The sequence below is a fragment of the Schistocerca cancellata genome, chromosome 11, assembly GCF_023864275.1.
Source record: "Schistocerca cancellata isolate TAMUIC-IGC-003103 chromosome 11, iqSchCanc2.1, whole genome shotgun sequence".
Taxonomy (NCBI): Eukaryota; Metazoa; Arthropoda; class Insecta; order Orthoptera; family Acrididae; genus Schistocerca; species Schistocerca cancellata.
In genome coordinates, this window is record NC_064636.1 from 9,818,442 (window position 1) to 9,835,710 (window position 17,269).

A 17,269-nucleotide genomic window follows, 5' to 3' on the forward strand; every position below is an offset into this window, starting at 1 on the left:
TGTTTGACCCTTTGTTTTCATATTGTATATTAATGACTTGATAGACAGTATCAGTAATAATATCAGAGTTTTTCTAGATGAGACACTTCTCTGTAATGAAGTGCTATATGATAAAAAAAAGATTTAAAAGTGATGCAAAGGTTGGTATTCGGTTTAAATGTTCATAATTATAAGAGTGTGCACTTCACAAAATTCCAAAACATACTACCCTACGATTTCTATTTCAGTGAGTCAGAACTGGAATCAATTCATACCTAAGTGTAACTGTTTATGGGAATATGATATGGATCAAGTATGATCATATAGTCTCAGTGGCAGTTAAAGTAGGTGGTAGATTCGTGTACATTGGCAGGATACCAGGGAAAAAACTTATGAAACAATTATTTTGTATTTTTTCTAAGATTGTTCCAGTGTGTTACACCCATACCATACAGAACTAACAGTAGATATTAAAGGTATTGATAGAATCACAGCACAAATGATCAAATGTTTGCTTGACCCATGAGAGAACTTCAAAAAATGCTGAAAAAGCTCATCTGGAAATGCCTGAAGATAGACAATTATCCTGTGAAAACACAATTATCCCTCCCAGTACCGAGAGAACTTTGTGCCGACCTTTTGAAAATATTGTAATCTAGTCAGTTACATCATATTTTAAAACTATGACAAATTCTTAAATTGTTTCTTAGAGGTATTTAATGAATCATTTCCTCGTAAACATAAGCAAAAGAAAGTAAATGGTAAACTCAAATGGATTACAACAGAAATAAAAATTTCTAGTGCCAGAGAGAGAGAGAGCTCCACAATGAGTTAAAATCAAACAGAAATCCGGATTTTGTTGCTTATGTCAAACAGTATAAAACTGTATGTAGGAAAGTTGTAGTGGCAGCTAAAAAAATGGCAAATAATAAATTCATACAAGAACACAGAAATAAAACAAAAGCAGTGTGGTAAGTTGTTCAGTCTGAATTAGGAGCCAAAGTAAAAATTCAAGAGATTTTGAAAATTATATATCAAAATGAAATTATTGTAAACCCTGTTCAGATGTCAAGTTGTTTCAATGAATTCTTGCTAAATGTAGTAAGATTGGATGCAGATATGACATTCTATCAGGGCATCACAAATTTGGAAAACAGCCAGAACACATCTTTTAAACAATTTGAAAAAATCACCCAAAGGGATGTGGAAAAGGAAATATTGTCTCTAAAAAACAAAACCTCACATGGGTCGGATGAAAGAACATCTGTAATCAAGTGTGTGTACGATATTGTTTCTCAACCACTGTCAATTATTATAAATCAATCTTTTGAACAGGGATGCTTTCCAAATCTTTTGAAATATGCTGAGATCAAACCTATATTCAAGAAAGGATCGACAGAAGATATAGGGAATTACTGCCCTATCTCTCTCTTGCTGGTCTTCTCTAAAGTCTTTGAAAAGATTGCAGCAAAACAAATTAGTAAATTTCTTATTGTAAATGAGATAATTTTTAAAAACCAGTTCAGATTCCAACAGGGTAGAAACACTGTGAATGCTATAAATGAGTTTATCCAAAAAAAAAAAAATGCTCCACATTAGATAAAGGTAGAAAGGTCACAGGAATATTCTGTGATCTAACTAGAGCTTTTGATTCAGTGAACCATGCATTACTCCTCTACAAATTACAGATGTGTGGAATCAGGGACACTGCTTTAAATTGGTTTAGCTCTTACCTGTCAGGTAGGAAACAAAGAGTAATTTTAACTTCAAATGGAACCAATTATTCCTCAGACTGGCAAACAGTTCCCCAAGGAGTCCCACAAGGTTCGATATTGGGTCCCTATCTGTTTCTTTTTTACGTAAATGACCTACCACTTGCTATTGATGTTCATTCAGTCTTATTTGCTGCTGATTCATCAGTTGTAATTGAAAATGAGGTATCTGAAAATAATCCAGAAAAAGCCAACAATACTTTAGAAAAACTCGAATCTTGGTTCTATCAAAATGGACTAAAACTAAATGTAACTAAAACCAAAATGATTGCAATTTGAATCTAAATCAGTAGAAAGGACTGAAATAAAGATAACTTGCAATGATCAGGATATCACAGAAGCAAACCACATGAAGTTCTTAGGCCTAAATCTTTACAAAAATTTAAATTGGAAGCTACACATAGATTACTTAGCTAATAAACTGAGCAACCTACCATTTGTAATGTGTGTTTTTTCAGGTGCAACAAATATGGCTACCAGGAAGATAGTTTAGCACTGCTACTTTGAGTCAGTTATTCGTTGTGGCATAATCTTCTGGGGAAATTCAGCAAAAGTCACTAGGCTCCTAGTATTACAAAAGAAAGTAATTAGAAGCGTGTGTTGCAAATAAACGGGAATCCTGTCGACCACTGTTAAAAAATTTAAAAATACTATCTATCCCCTCACTTTACATATGTGAGATGGTGTTGTTCCTATATAAAAATCAAGATACACTAGACACTTTCCGTTTTGACCACAAATACAGCACTCGCCACAGAGATAACTTGAAACTTCCACCACAGCGTTTAAAACTTTATGCCCAAACGCCAGACCATATGGGGTAAAAAAATTTCAATAAAATAAAAGGCAGTAATATATTTAAAATGGAGCTTGGTTCACTGAAAAGATTGCTCTTTACTCTTCTGGTGGAAAAGTGTTACTATTCTGTCGATGAATTCATTGAGGACGGCTTCACAGTCTGAACACAGGGATTGTATTACATGTATTATTTTATGTACATGTGTAGCTGTAACTTAGAAAAGTAAAATATAATGTGAACTGTTGTATTTCTCTTTAAAAAGTGAAAAAAGTTTCTTTTGTAAACCTTGAGATGTTTCTTGTACATCAAATTAAATGATTTTAAAATTGTACGTAATGAAATGAATAAGTCACATATCACATATGAAAAAAATTCTTTTACGAAATTTCATAAATATTTCAAATTTTTCCGTCAAACTTTACGCAAACACTTAAGCCTTACTTGTGTACGTAACTTCCATAAGGAATGCCATACTCTGTATTTTCAAGTTTAGGACCTTAGTTGTGTATCAGAAGGTATTTACCATCTGGGTCACTTCTGCACAGCACGGCTAGTCTCTGGCGGTTGCCTCTTCGTATGCTTCTCGTAATTCAACCCATTCGCCCTGCACACTCATTTTTCTACGGCCATAATCCAATAATAAATTAACAAACGACGGAGCTGATCCTCCTTGGTACACAAACCGGGTTAGAACACTTGCAGAAACAACGAAACAAACATGCCAAATTCAAACAGACGCAAAATCCCCAAGATTGGTGATCTTTTACAGAAGCTCGAAATTTAGAGCGGACTTCAACGCCACATGCTTATGACAGTTTCCACAACGAAACTTTGTCTCGAAACCTGGCAGAAAATCCAAAGAGATTCTGGTCGTATGTAAAGTATGCTAGCGGCAAGTCGCAATCAATGTCTTCTCTCTGCGTGATAGCAACGGAGATACTATCGAAGACAGTGTTGCCAAAGGAGAGTTACAAAACACAGCCTTCCGAAATGCCTTCACAAAAGAAGACGAAGTAAATATTCCAGAATTCGAATCGAGAACAGCTGCCAACATTAGTAACGTAGAAGTAAATCACTTAATAAAAGCAAGTCTTCTGGTGCAGACTGTATACCAATTAGGTTCTTTTCAGTGTATGCCGATGCATTAGCTCCATGCTTGACAACCATATACAAGATGTCTACTCAAAGACTGGGAAGTTGCACAGGTCACACCAGTATTCAAGAAAGGTAGTAGGAGTAATTCACTAAATCCGGATCATTAACGTCGATATGCAGCAGGATTTTGGAACATATACTGTGTTCGAACATTATGAATTACCTTGAAGAAAACGGTCTGTTGACATACAGTCAACAAGGATTTGGAAAATATCGTTCTTGTGAGACACAACTAGCTCTTTACTCACACGACGTTTGGTAAAATTCACTTCTATGCATGGTGTTATATGAGGCTGATTTTAGTACAATGATTGTGTGTGTATGTTTGACCGCTGTGCAGGTGAGCGGTGAGGGAGTGATAAAAGATTAGAATTAATTTATTGTGGATGTGAGTGTAGCTCAATTAAGAGCGATATAATTTAAATTGTTAAATATAATATTTAGTATGTGGTGGTTAGCTTTGGTGATTGGGTTCAGGTTTAAGAAGAGGGTGGTGTGTTTGGGGGAGGACCTTATTACGTCTGATCTAATTTTGATCACTCTTTGAAGGACGATATTTTTATTTAATTGAAAGGGGAAAAAATAATTTTTCTCTGTCTTTGTAGGTTCTCTATAGACGAGAAGGGATTTAGTTCTTTTATTAAAAGAAAAATTGTAAATTAAATTTAGAAGGTCTTAGAAAGAAGAGATTGTTATTGATTTACTAAAACAAAAATTATAAATTAAATTTAGAAGGTCTTACAAAGAAGAGATTGTTATTGAGTACTGAATATATAAATTTTTTATATTTACTTCTAGTTAGTCATAGGTCTATGGTACACTAAAGAACTAGGACTTTGCTTAATATCGACGAGTATGACATGAATTTTATAATATTATATTAAAAATGTTTTTGGTCTTCTAATATGCGAGTATGTAGATATCTGTAGAAAATGGGGGTAGGCTCTGATCAGAAAGATTGACGCGTTTCTGCCAGTGGAAAAACGCTCTCCAATCAGCTGAATTGTTATGAGAGCGAATGGGTTGACCGAGGGTGCACTGACGTGAAATGGTCATTTTCTACCGTATAGGAAAACGAATTCTATCTTTATTAGAAGAACAAGGTGTACATGGGAATATTGTTATCATTGGTATGTGTTTAAGTATATAATATTAAATGCACTATCCTCAGTGAGAGCGGTGTTTATGTCGGTGAAAGTAGTTTACTTATTTGACTAGATGTGTGCGTAATTTATTATGTTTAATCCGTGGAAAAAGGAATTATTATGTTCTAATGAGCTGGTTTGTATGTGGGGGTGTAAATGATTGTACTAAATTATTATAAGAGGGTGGGTGGCATATAAGTAGAACAAGTTCTGTGAAGGCGTGTGTAGAAGGAGTGAGCGAGTGGATGACACGACTCATCTATGTCTGTATCATTAGGACCTGTAAATAAATGTCGTATAATTGGGGCCATGGTAATAATATTTAATTCAAGTTGGAGGTGGTAAATATGGACAAGGCTTTGAATATTGGTGTGAGTGTGGTATTTGCTCGATGGTCTGTTTAAAAGTTTCAATCTTTAATTGCGTTTGGTATTTCGGGGTGTGTGTAAAATTAATTTTACTCTTGAAAGCGCGAGAAAGATGAGTTGATGGGTTTTTAGATAGAGGCTACGTTTGTAATTCGAAAAGACGGGATGAGAATGGTAAATTTATTGATGGACATGGTTTGTGGGGTGAAATATGAGCATCAAGATAGGGTTGAGGACGTTTGCGTTTGTTGATGGTGGGAGGAGTAAATTAGATCTTTTTTTTTTTAAATGTTGTAAAGTAATAACAATATTGAGAAGGTTTTAGATGGCTGGTCACGCGACGAGGCGAGAGCAGGGATGTGTAGTTATGCGTAGTTAAAGGGCCGTGTAACGTCGTGTGAGGAGCAATGCGCAGTGTGCTACAGGGTCATAGGAGGTAAAGAAAGGTGCTGCTATGATGTACATAACGTATCGAGGCTGCGCTTTGGAATTACGATAGCTTGATATAAAGTAGACTTTCACCCACGTTCGAAGGTAGCGTCTCGGGGTTGTGATGGATTGCGGTCCTGGACGGACGTGTGTGTGTGCTTCGACAGCTGACGAGCGCGTTGACTGCGCCAACTCACGCTCCCGGAGGCCGAGCAGGGGGAGGGTCTGTGCGAGGTCTGAAACCAGGCGGGTGGGTGACTTCACGATCCTGTGGGCAGGGTGCGGAGTGGAGGGTACCTGCGCACGTCTGCTGAGTTATTTTGCGAGCGGATCTGCAGGCTCTGCTGTGCGTTATTAGGATAGTTTACGAGTACTCAGCGTATCTACACATCTGTGTGATGTACTATTTAGTAGCAGTTTAACTTTAAATGCGAACATTTTTAGGTTAGGCTTTACCGTGACTGTTACTGACATTAAATGAAACAACAAGTTTACTGTTACCAATCACTGTTTTATTTTATTTTTTCCACGACGCGTTTCGAAGGTTTAAACCTCCATCATCGGGTGGATTTACATTAGTTAGTATTACATATGTGTGTATGTTGTGTTACGATTTTGGAGGAACTTGTGGCACTGCCTAGTGGGGAAACAAGACACTATTTCAGAATATGGTTTTGGATAACTTTTGACAAAAAATAAACTGATATCTAATGGTACACTTTAATAAGTAAACTAGAGTACCTCCAGTGGTCACAGGAGAGAGAGATGTTTGCTCTCATATAATCACTCCTTCCTCTCTCTCTCTCTCTCTCTCTCTCTCTCTCTCTTTCTTCAAAGAGTGTCATCTATTTATGATTTTACTGCTGTAGCCAATATGATCACTGTAATTCAAGCCTAATTGTTATTAGCAAGTATGAAGTTTAAGCCATTTTAACATTTCACCTGATTGCATAAACGAGTACGAATGTTTAGCTGTTTTAACCTTTCAAAATTGGATTTATATACCACCTGAAGTACACACACACATATATTCGACACCTCAAAACAAACACCCCCAAATGGTTTAAACGATTATTCTGTAATAATGTTGTTACGATCTATATTCTTTGCACTTTGCGATTATGTCTTCTCTTCAGCTGTACGAACCTTGCACCCAGCTGATTCCAGACGCCATATTAGTTTACAAATGTGGCAGTATACATGTGAAGTGTTACGACAGAAAAAGGAACCTGTGACCACGGGAGGTACTCTAGTTTACTTATTAAAGTTTACCATTAGATATCAGTTTATTTTTTGTCAAAAGTTATCCAAAACCATATTCTGAAATAGTGTCTTGTTTCCCCACTAGGCAGTGCCACAAGTTCCTCCAAAATCGTAACACAACATACACACATATGTAATACTAACTAATGTAAATCCACCCGATGATGGAGGTTTAAACCTTCGAAACGCGTCGTGGAAAAAAATAAAATAAAACAGTGACTGGTAACAGTAAACTTGTTGTTTCATTTAATAGTAGCAGTTTGCTATTGTGTGTACTGGAATTACGATTGAGTCTGTGGGCTGTGCGAAATGGCCTAGGGGAAATGTGGTCGGGTGTTTTGCGATCGTGTGATATATGTACTGTATGGTTAAATAAGTTGTTCGAAGAAATAAACAGAGTGTTGTCAACCATTACACGCCCATGCAGCGCAGATCGCAATGATCGGTTTTCCGTGACCGCAGTGAGTTTTTCGCAACGGCGATATTCGTGTGTGTCGACGAGCTATGAGCTATTCTGACAATAGACGTGAAGGCAGGTCCAGACCTGAGACGCCGGCGGTATACATGAGAAGAACAATGCAGCTTTCACATGTGTCGGCTGTCACGAGCGCTCGCAAGCTGATCTACATCTACATCTACATCTACATCCATACTCCGCAAGCCACCCGACGGTGTGTGGCGGAGGGTACCTTCAGTACCTCTATCGGTTCTCCCTTCTATTCCAGTCTCGTATTGTTCGTGGAAAGAAGGATTGTCGGTATGCCTCTGTGTGGGCTCTAATCTCTCTGATTTTATCCTCATGGTCTCTTCGCGAGATATACGTAGGAGGGAGCAATATACTGCTTGACTCTTCGGTGAAGGTATGTTCTCGAAACTTTGACAAAAGCCCGTACCGAGCTACTGAGCGTCTCTCCTGCAGAGTCTTCCACTGGAGTTTATCTATCATCTCCGTAACGCTTTCGCGATTACTAAATGATCCTGTAACGAAGCGCGCTGCTCTCCGTTGGATCCTCTCTATGTCTTGTATCAACCCTATCTGGTACGGATCCCACACTGCTGAGCAGTATTCAAGCAGTGGGCGAACAAGCGTACTGTAACCTACTTCCTTTGTTTTCGGATTGCATTTCCTTAGGATTCTTCCAATGAATCTCAGTCTGGCATCCGCTTTACCGACAATCAACATTATATGATCATTCCATTTTAAATCACTCCTAATGCGTACTCCCAGATAATTTATGGTATTAACTGCTTCCAGTTGCTGACCTGCTATTTTGTAGCTAAATGATAAAGGATCTATCTTTCTGTGTATTCGCAGCACATTACACTTGTCTACATTGAGATTCAGTTGCCATTCCCTGCACCATGCGTCAATTCGCTGCAGATCCTCCTGCATTTCAGTACTATTTTCCATTGTTACAACCTCTCGATACACCACAGCATCATCTGCAAAAAGCCTCAGTGAACTTCTGATGTCATCCACCAGGTCATTTATGTATATTGTGAATAGCAACGGTCCTATGACACTCCCCTGCGGCACACCTGAAATTACTCTTACTTCGGAAGACTTCTCTCCATTGAGAATAACATGCTGCGTCCTGTTATCTAGGAACTCCTCAATCCAATCACACAATTGGTCTGATAGTCCATATGCTCTTACTTTGTTCAATAAACGACTGTGGGGAGCTGTATCTTGGCTGGAGACTCTGGAACCCCCACCCCCGCCGACCGCACGCTCGCGCCGCCTGCCTTGGAGCGTAATCTAAGGCGCGTAGGCGGCGGTATCAGTTTCTCCGGTGATGGGTGCGAATGCGACTGTGTTGAGGTCATGTTTGGGGGAGGCCGAGCGGAGACCTTATGGTCGGTTTGGCAGCTGGGGGGTGTTTGGGGACGTCTGTTGCACTATTTTGCGATCATGTGTGTGCACTGTGGTGTGCTTTATTTGGAGAGTTTAAGAGTACATAGCTCGTCTGCCGATATTGTGTACTGCATTATTTAAGAGCAGCTTGCTATTGTGTGGTGAAATTAGGAGTTGTTTACGTGTTTGTGGCCTGTGTCAGATGACCACAGTCGGATCAGTGTGAGCGATTTGTGACAAATATACTCCACGACTAAATAAAAGGGCTCCAAATAAATAGAGTTCAGTCCTTCATTACTTCCCCGAGCAGCACAGCGCAGTCTGAGCGGTTTTTACGCAAAAACTGCAATCTGGTCAGAGTGTGAGTGGGTAGACAAATAACTGGACAAATTTATCTCTAGAGGAGTTACAGGTCTGGATTGGAATGAATATCTTGATGGGTGTGGTAGTGTTGCCAAGTGTAGTGCACTAGTGGAGGTCAGAACCTGCCTTAGGTCAGCCTTACATATCGAAACCTATGAGATGCAAAAGCTTCAAAAAGATATGTCCCAAATAAATAAAGTAAACTCCCTCCATCAGCTTATGGACTGAAATTATTTCCGATAATTAGGAGTTGTTTGGCTATTTGGACGTAAATGTTTTGCATTATTTACGAGCGTTTCGCATATCTGTAGGCTGTGCTACGCATTATTTTTAACTGTTTACAATTAGCAAGCGTGTGTCTAGAGCATTATAAATATGTAGGAGTGTTTTGCAGGTCTGTATGATGTGGGATATGTCGGTGTGATACATATACTCCATTCCTAAATAAATTCGCTTCTCCATCCGTGGACCTAGTGCAGGGTGAGTCCTTTTACCCGAAACGTGTAGGAAGAGGTTGAGTGCTGGTGGCTTAGTTTGAAACAATTTTCTTAGGTTGGCGGCGGAAGCACAAGTGAGCTCTGTTTAGTGGCGGATTTCAAACTTGGCGCTGGTTCCCAGGAGGAGGTGGCTGTCTGGTCCTCGAACAGTACAGGGTTATTACAAGTGATTGAAGCGATTTCACAGCTCTACAATAACTTTATTATTTGAGATATTTTCACAATGCTTTGCACACACATACAAAAACTCAAAAAGTTTTTTTAAGCATTCACAAATGTTCGATATGTGCCCCTTTAGTGATTCGGCAGACATCAAGCCGATAATCAAGTTCCTCCCACACTCGGCGCAGCATGTCCCCATCAATGAGTTCGAAAGCATCGTTGATGCGAGCTCGCAGTTCTGACACGTTTCTTGGTAGAGGAGGTTTAAACACTGAATCTTTCACATAACCCCACAGAAAGAAATCGCATGGGGTTAAGTCGGGAGAGCGTGGAGGCCATGACATGAATTGCTGATCATGATCTCCACTACGACCGATCCATCGGTTTTCCAATCTCCTGTTTAAGAAATGCCGAACATCACGATGGAAGTGCGGTGGAGCACCATCCTGTTGAAAGATGAAGTCGGCGCTGTCGGTCTTCAGATCTGGCATGAGCCAATTTTCCGCGGGCTACGCGTGAAACTTGCCCGCACGCGTTCAACCGTTTCTTCGCTCACTGCAGGCCGACCCGTCGATTTCCCCTTACACAGGCATCCAGAAGCTTTAAACTGCGCATACCGTCGCCGAATGGAGTTAGCAGTTGGTGGATCTTTGTCGAACTTCGTCCTGAAGTGTCGTTGCACTGTTATGACTGATGTGAGTGCATTTGAAGCACGACATACGCTTTCTCGGCTCCTGTCGCCATTTTGTCCCACTGCGCTCTCGAGCGCTCTGACGGCAGGAACCTGAAGTGCGGCTTCAGCCGAACAAAACTTTATGAGTTTTTCTACGTATCTGCAGTGTGTCGTGACCATATGTCAATGAATGGAGCTACAGTGAATTTGTGAAATCGCTTCAATCATTTGTAATAGTCGTGTAGTTGAAATTAGGTAGTTGAACGCATTTTCATACGTATATGAAATTGTAAATTGAATTATTTAATATAGCGGGGTGGTGAGAGTGAATTAGCGAGCGTTCTCGCGACGACCAAAGGTGCTGTTATACAGTCACGGTGGATTCCAGTGTCGGGCAAACTCTGGCGCGAACCCTTTGCCCGGTACGTGGTCGACAGGTTCCGTCGTGTCCAGCGTTAAGTGCTCGCGGTAGCGACAGGACGAGGACGTTTACGTAGCAGAGCGTAGCGCGGGGTGGTCGACGCCCGCCTGCCCCCCGGGGGTCTTCGGAGGGAGCCCCGCGCGCCAGCCGAGCAGGGTGGGCCGTGCGTGCGCCGGCCGCACTCTGCCTGCAGCTCATTGTGTGAGGGTGGCGCAGTCTGTTGGGACACACTTGCACGACCGTAATGCCGGAAGTACAGGGTCCTTTTCCCCACCTTGTCGCTTTGCGTAGTACGAGTGACGAGATTTTAATAATGTATGTCCGGGTGCCGATATAGAAATACGTGGGCAGATTCGAATGTCCAGCAAAGCATTTTGCGACTGCCCTATCGACGGGTGTGACGTCAGGGCAGATTCCCCTCTCGAGCAGCCAACTTTGGCGAAGAACGTGTGGCGGGGCGTCGCTTGTCCCACAAAGCCGCCACGTGGTGGATCGCCAACCGACCGGCCGATGTTTACGCCGGCCGAGTGGCGCCTGTGACGTCAGCGGCATCTTGCCGGCTGGACCAGCGTGGGCTACCGCCGACCGGGGGGGGGGGGGGGGGGGGGGGGTAGGTCCCTCTGCTGGCGAGGGCGTGAACTAAACCATATGGGCTCTGGAGTTCGTGGTGTGACCATCTCGAAGATTAGATTAGATTAGATTACATTAATACTAGTTCCATGGATCATGAATACGATATTTCGTAATGATGTTGAACGAGTCAAATTTTCCAATACATGACATAATTAAGTTAATTTAACAACATACTTAAGTTAATATAACAACTTTTTCATTTTTGTGTTTTATTTTATTTTTATTTTTTTTATTTTTTTATTAATATTTTTGTTTTTGTTTTTTTTATTTATATCTAAAAATTCCTCTATGGAGTAGAAGGAGTTGTCATTCAGAAATTCTTTTAATTTCTTCTTAAATACTTGTAGGTTATCTGTCAGACTTTTGATACTATTTGGTAAGTGACCAAAGACTTTAGTGCCAGTATAATTCACCCCTTTCTGTGCCAAAGTTAGATTTAATCTTGAATAGTGAAGATCATCCTTTCTCCTAGTATTGTAGTTATGCACACTGCTATTACTTTTGAATTGGGTTTGGTTGTTAATAACAAATTTCATAAGAGAGTATATATACTGAGAAGCTACTGTCAATATCCCTAGATCCTTAAATAAATGTCTGCAGGATGATCTTGGGTGGACTCCAGCTATTATTCTGATTACACGCTTTTGTGCAATAAATACTTTATTCCTCAGTGATGAATTACCCCAAAATATGGTGCCATATGAAAGCAATGAGTGAAAATAGGCGTAGTAAGCTAATTTACTAAGATGTTTATCACCAAAATTTGCAATGACCCTTATTGCATAAGTAGCTGAACTCAAACATTGCAGCAGATCATCAATGTGTTTCTTCCAATTTAATCTCTCATCAATGGACACACCTAAAAATTTGGAATATTCTACCTTAGCTATATCCTTCTGATTAAGGTCTATATTTATTAATGGCGTCATACCATTCACTGTACGGAACTGTATGTACTGTGTCTTATCAAAATTCAGTGAGAGTCCGTTTACAAGGAACCACTTAGTAATTTTCTGAAAGACAGTATTGACAATTTCATCAGTTAAGTCTTGTTTGTCAGGTGTGATTACTATACTTGTATCATCAGCAAAGAGAACTAACTTTGCCTCTTCATGAATACAGAATGGCAAGTCATTAACATATATTAAGAACAACAAAGGACCCAAGACTGACCCTTGTGGAACCCCATTCTTGATAGTTCCCCAGTTTGAGGAATGTGCTGATCTTTGCATATTATGAGAACTACTTATTTCAACTTTCTGTACTCTTCCAGTTAGGTACGAATTAAACCATTTGTGCACTGTCCCACTCATGCCACAATACTTGAGCTTGTCTAGCAGAATTTCATGATTTACACAATCAAAAGCCTTTGAGAGATCACAAAAAATCCCAATGGCAGTTGTGACACATCTGCATGACCGTAATGCCCGAAATAAAGAGTCCTTTTCCCCACCTGGTGACTTAGGTTAGTACAAGTGGCGCGGTTTTAATAATAATTTAGCGGCGGAAGCATAGGCGGCCGCGAAAATTCAAACTTGGTGGACGTGGCCCAATCGGCTTCCTTGCCACCATCTTAAATGACGTCACAGCGACGCCCTCGGGTGGCTGAGATACGAACTGACACGCAGTTGGGCTCCAGACCTCATAGCGAGCACGGTGGATGCTGCCCCGATCTCGAATATGTGACGTTGGAGAACAAGTGATGACGGTACTGCTTGAAATGAAGACTTCAGTCCTTTCCCCACGAATTCACAGGAGGTGACTTACGTTAGTAAAAGTGCACTTTATTATTATTTGACGCGATTTTCATAGCTTGGGAGTGAAACAATAAGTGACAGCGAAAAGTTCAAACTTCGTAGGACGAGGTGGACTTAGGTTAGTGCATATGGCCCAATTGGTTTCTTTTTTTTTTAGGTGTCTCAGATTATCATGTTTGAATTTGAATTTGTGACAGATTTTTTGTTATGGGTGTAAGGGAATTGGCTTTCTTGCCACAGAAGTCGACCATCTTGAATAAATAATAATAAATGTTAATAAATAATAGTAAATGATAATAATAATAATAAACAGAAGTACGGTTTTCCAGAGATTATGGTGTGTGAATTTGAACATGGTGGGATTTTCTATGTTAGTGGAGGTAGGCCAATAATAATAAATAATAATAAATCGTGAATGATAATTAATAATAATAAAGAAAAGTATGGTTTAGCAGCCATTATCGTTTTGGAATTTGAATTTGGAGCGATTTGCTAGTGGAGGTAGGCCAAAAACAATAAATAATAATAATAAATGATAATGAATGATAATAATAAATGACAATAAACGATAATGAATAGTAACAAGGACAAGTACGGTTTTGCATGCATTATCCTGTTGGAATTCAAACTTCCCGCCATTTTTTTTTCTTTTGGAGGCCTATTTTCCCGCCAAAATTCTAACTTCCCGCCATTTTTCTGGAGGGTTAAGTTAGTGGACATAGCACAATTGGCCTACTTTCCCGCCTAAAGAAGCCATCTTGGATGACATCATGCACTGTTGCAAAGTCTACATGCCGCCATCTTGGATGACGTCATCGCCGCCATCTTGAATAAATTTGGCAACAATGCAGAGTGAGCTGACACATAGTTTGCCCCACTAGTGACGCACAGCGTGTGTGTCAGCCTCGTCGTCAAATATGTGGTGTCTACGAAACTTGCGCACTCGGTTCGCTAGACAAACGGTTCAAACAAATCGTATTAATGAGTTTAATTTCAGAACTTTAATTACAACACTTACCTTTTGCAGTTACACAGATGTGTCGCAGGCAAAGGCCGACGTACAATATTGAAAGGTCTCTGTTAGAATCTTTCATGCCATTTTCCTCGATTTATTGTTGTTTACGTCATGCATTTGCACCTCTAAATTTACTGTGGTGTTTTCAAATTTATCTGGGAGGGGACTGAGCAGTGGAATATGTTATATTCACATATAAACAAGAAAAAGTTGTCATACAACACTTTCAAACACATTGTTATTGTAAATCTTATCATACAGAGTTTCCTATGAAACCCAAATCCGCCTCCTTTACATAGTGTATATGATGTCATAAGATACTGCCATCTCCTTCCCTTCTGGTATGAAAGGATGAGTGAGTGAGTGTTCTTGTAGTTGCATGCTCAGTGGTAGCAGAGAAGTCTGTCTGTTAGAGAACAGTAGGACCAAAGTCTGAGTATACTTAAGTATATAGTTCTGGCAATACCGGCCACGACCTTCTTCTTCTGTGCGGATGCACATATATTCCCCGAACTCGTACGGGACTTGGTGAGAATGTCTTCCACGAGTAAAGAGTCTGTTGGAGTGGGACACTACGAATGTAGTGTGTAGACAAAAAAGGTGAGAATATGGGTCTCGCCGGAGGCGTGGGCGAGATAGTCCCTGCAGTCGCACTACCCTCTGTGCCCTCGGTGGATCAGATGGATAGAGAGTCTGCCGTGTAAGCAGGAGATCACGGGTTCGAGTCCTGGTCGGGGCACACACATTTTCACCTGTCCCCGTTTATATATATCGACGCCCGTCGACAGCTGAAGGTATTAATATAATTCTAATAACGTCTGAGTAGGTAGCTACGATTTCTAAGGCGAAGGTGTTTGTCCCCTCGGTGTGGCTCTGTCCGTCCCTTGTCAGGTTGATAAAGGGAGCTACTACCCCTCTGGTCACTTCCTGTTGTATCTCTCGCTACTCAGTCTGCGGGCAGTTTCTCAGGTGGTAACATCTCCGGGTAAGCGCGTGTTTGGTGAGTCGGAAGGACAATGAAATTCTTAACTTCGTAACTGAAATATTAATTACTTTTCTTTCAGATTTATATCGAAAATGTTTTTTACATCATTTTAAATCGGGATTCAATGCGGTTTCAGTGTTGGTTTGGGAGTTTATTGCAGTAGTTGCTTTGTTTCCAATCCAATAAAGTAAAGTCGAAGCACGCTAAGTCATGAGACGTAATTCCGATTAAAATCATCGCTCTTTATTGTGAATGTGCGTAAGTGTTTTCTCCAGTTGAAATTTTTGAGGTTAATAATTTCTCGTTGTGTTCCACCCACGTGGTGTGTGCTTTGTACTAACAGTACCACGTGCTCGTAAAAATTGTCTAACGAGCCATTAGGTCAATACTATGCCGTTATTATCGCAGTTCGGAAGTTTCTTTTGTAACTAATATGTTTGGACTTGATTTCTTCTTACATATTTTCTGTAAATGTACTTGTGCACGTGGAACATGTGGTGCAGCAACAAAACTGGCGGTCGGCTACTTTGTTTGCATAATATATATCGCGTATTAAAACGTAATTAATCGCTATCGCGAGCAAGTTTGCTATGTCACCATTTGTAGAAACATTTTTATAGAGCATTTTGGAAAGATTGTGATTATATTGAACCACGTGATCTATGTCTTAACTTTCAATACCAGTCTGTAGTTATCCATTGGGAAACGACTACGCTAGAAGCGGAATTTCTTTGCCTAAATGGAATGGATTGGTGACGGTTCACTTCCTTTTTTATGTACCGCTGAACTATGTCCGTGTGCTTGTTTGAATGCGGTATCCCATCCTGTTGCCTATTCTCTGTTTCCTATTCTTCGAAAATCACATTTTATGTTAACTGAACCGCCTCTGAGTAACAAACACTTTTCTTAATTAATTTACAACAGAACATAAGGCACCAGCGTTGAGACAGACTGATGACGTGTTATCCGTTTCATTGAACACTGATTAATTTTAAAATAAACATGAAAGTTTAAACTTACTTTACTTTTCTTGAATCTAATTTTCCCCTTCATCTGTTTACTTGAAATATCAATAAAATGATAAAAAATGAGCTGATAGTGTGGGTGACTATAGCATATATTGAAAAATTTATAACTGCAGTAAAAATTCATATATACACATACTTCCCACCCTATGTTCGGGAGGTGTTTTAAAAACACTAGGCTCCTTATATCATCATCGGTCTCCTTCAGTGTAAACAATTCCAGGTCTGTACAGCCACGTAGAGCGTACAAGCGAAGTAGCGGCCGCTGACGCCTCCACCTGAGTCGCCGGTCCCGGAGCTCCTACGCAACTGGCCGGTCTTCACACAGGGGCCGCTGCCGTCGCGTTGTCATCCTGGAAAGAGGTCCGGTCGGTGGGCGACTGGCTGACATCTTCTCACAGCGAGTAGCTTCTCCGTCGTTCCCGACTGGCGTGGCGGCGCTCGACTTTATGCCGAAACAATATGTTTGTGTAAAAGACTTTACAACACATCTTCTGAACATGGAGGCAGTTCCTTTCATTTCTAAATTGCTTAATCCTGAAAATGATATTTGCGTACATCGTAGTGTGCAAACTTCGGAAAACACAGCGACATTGTTTATGATTGTATTGTATTATACTGCAACCTATGCAATGGAGCTGGACGGTGCATCTTCTTCTTCGAGAAACGAGACGTAAACATCAGTCTGTAATCGTAGCGAGAGACTGTGCAGGTGCGAACTTAGACACGTGAGTTGTTGCTAGTCAAAGTATCCGCCAGCCACGCACCTGTGGGTAATCCGCACCGTTTGCACCTCCTTACGGCGTCAGTGCTTTAACACCGGTATAGCACATTCGGCTCTAGTGATGCGGCTATTTCTGCAAACTGTTATCAAAATTTATATTTTGGTTTGCATTCCAAAAAAAGCTCCAAGCACAGAGTAGTACTGCGGCTTTGGTAACACTGGGCAACAATGAAAATGTTTTGGGCTTAA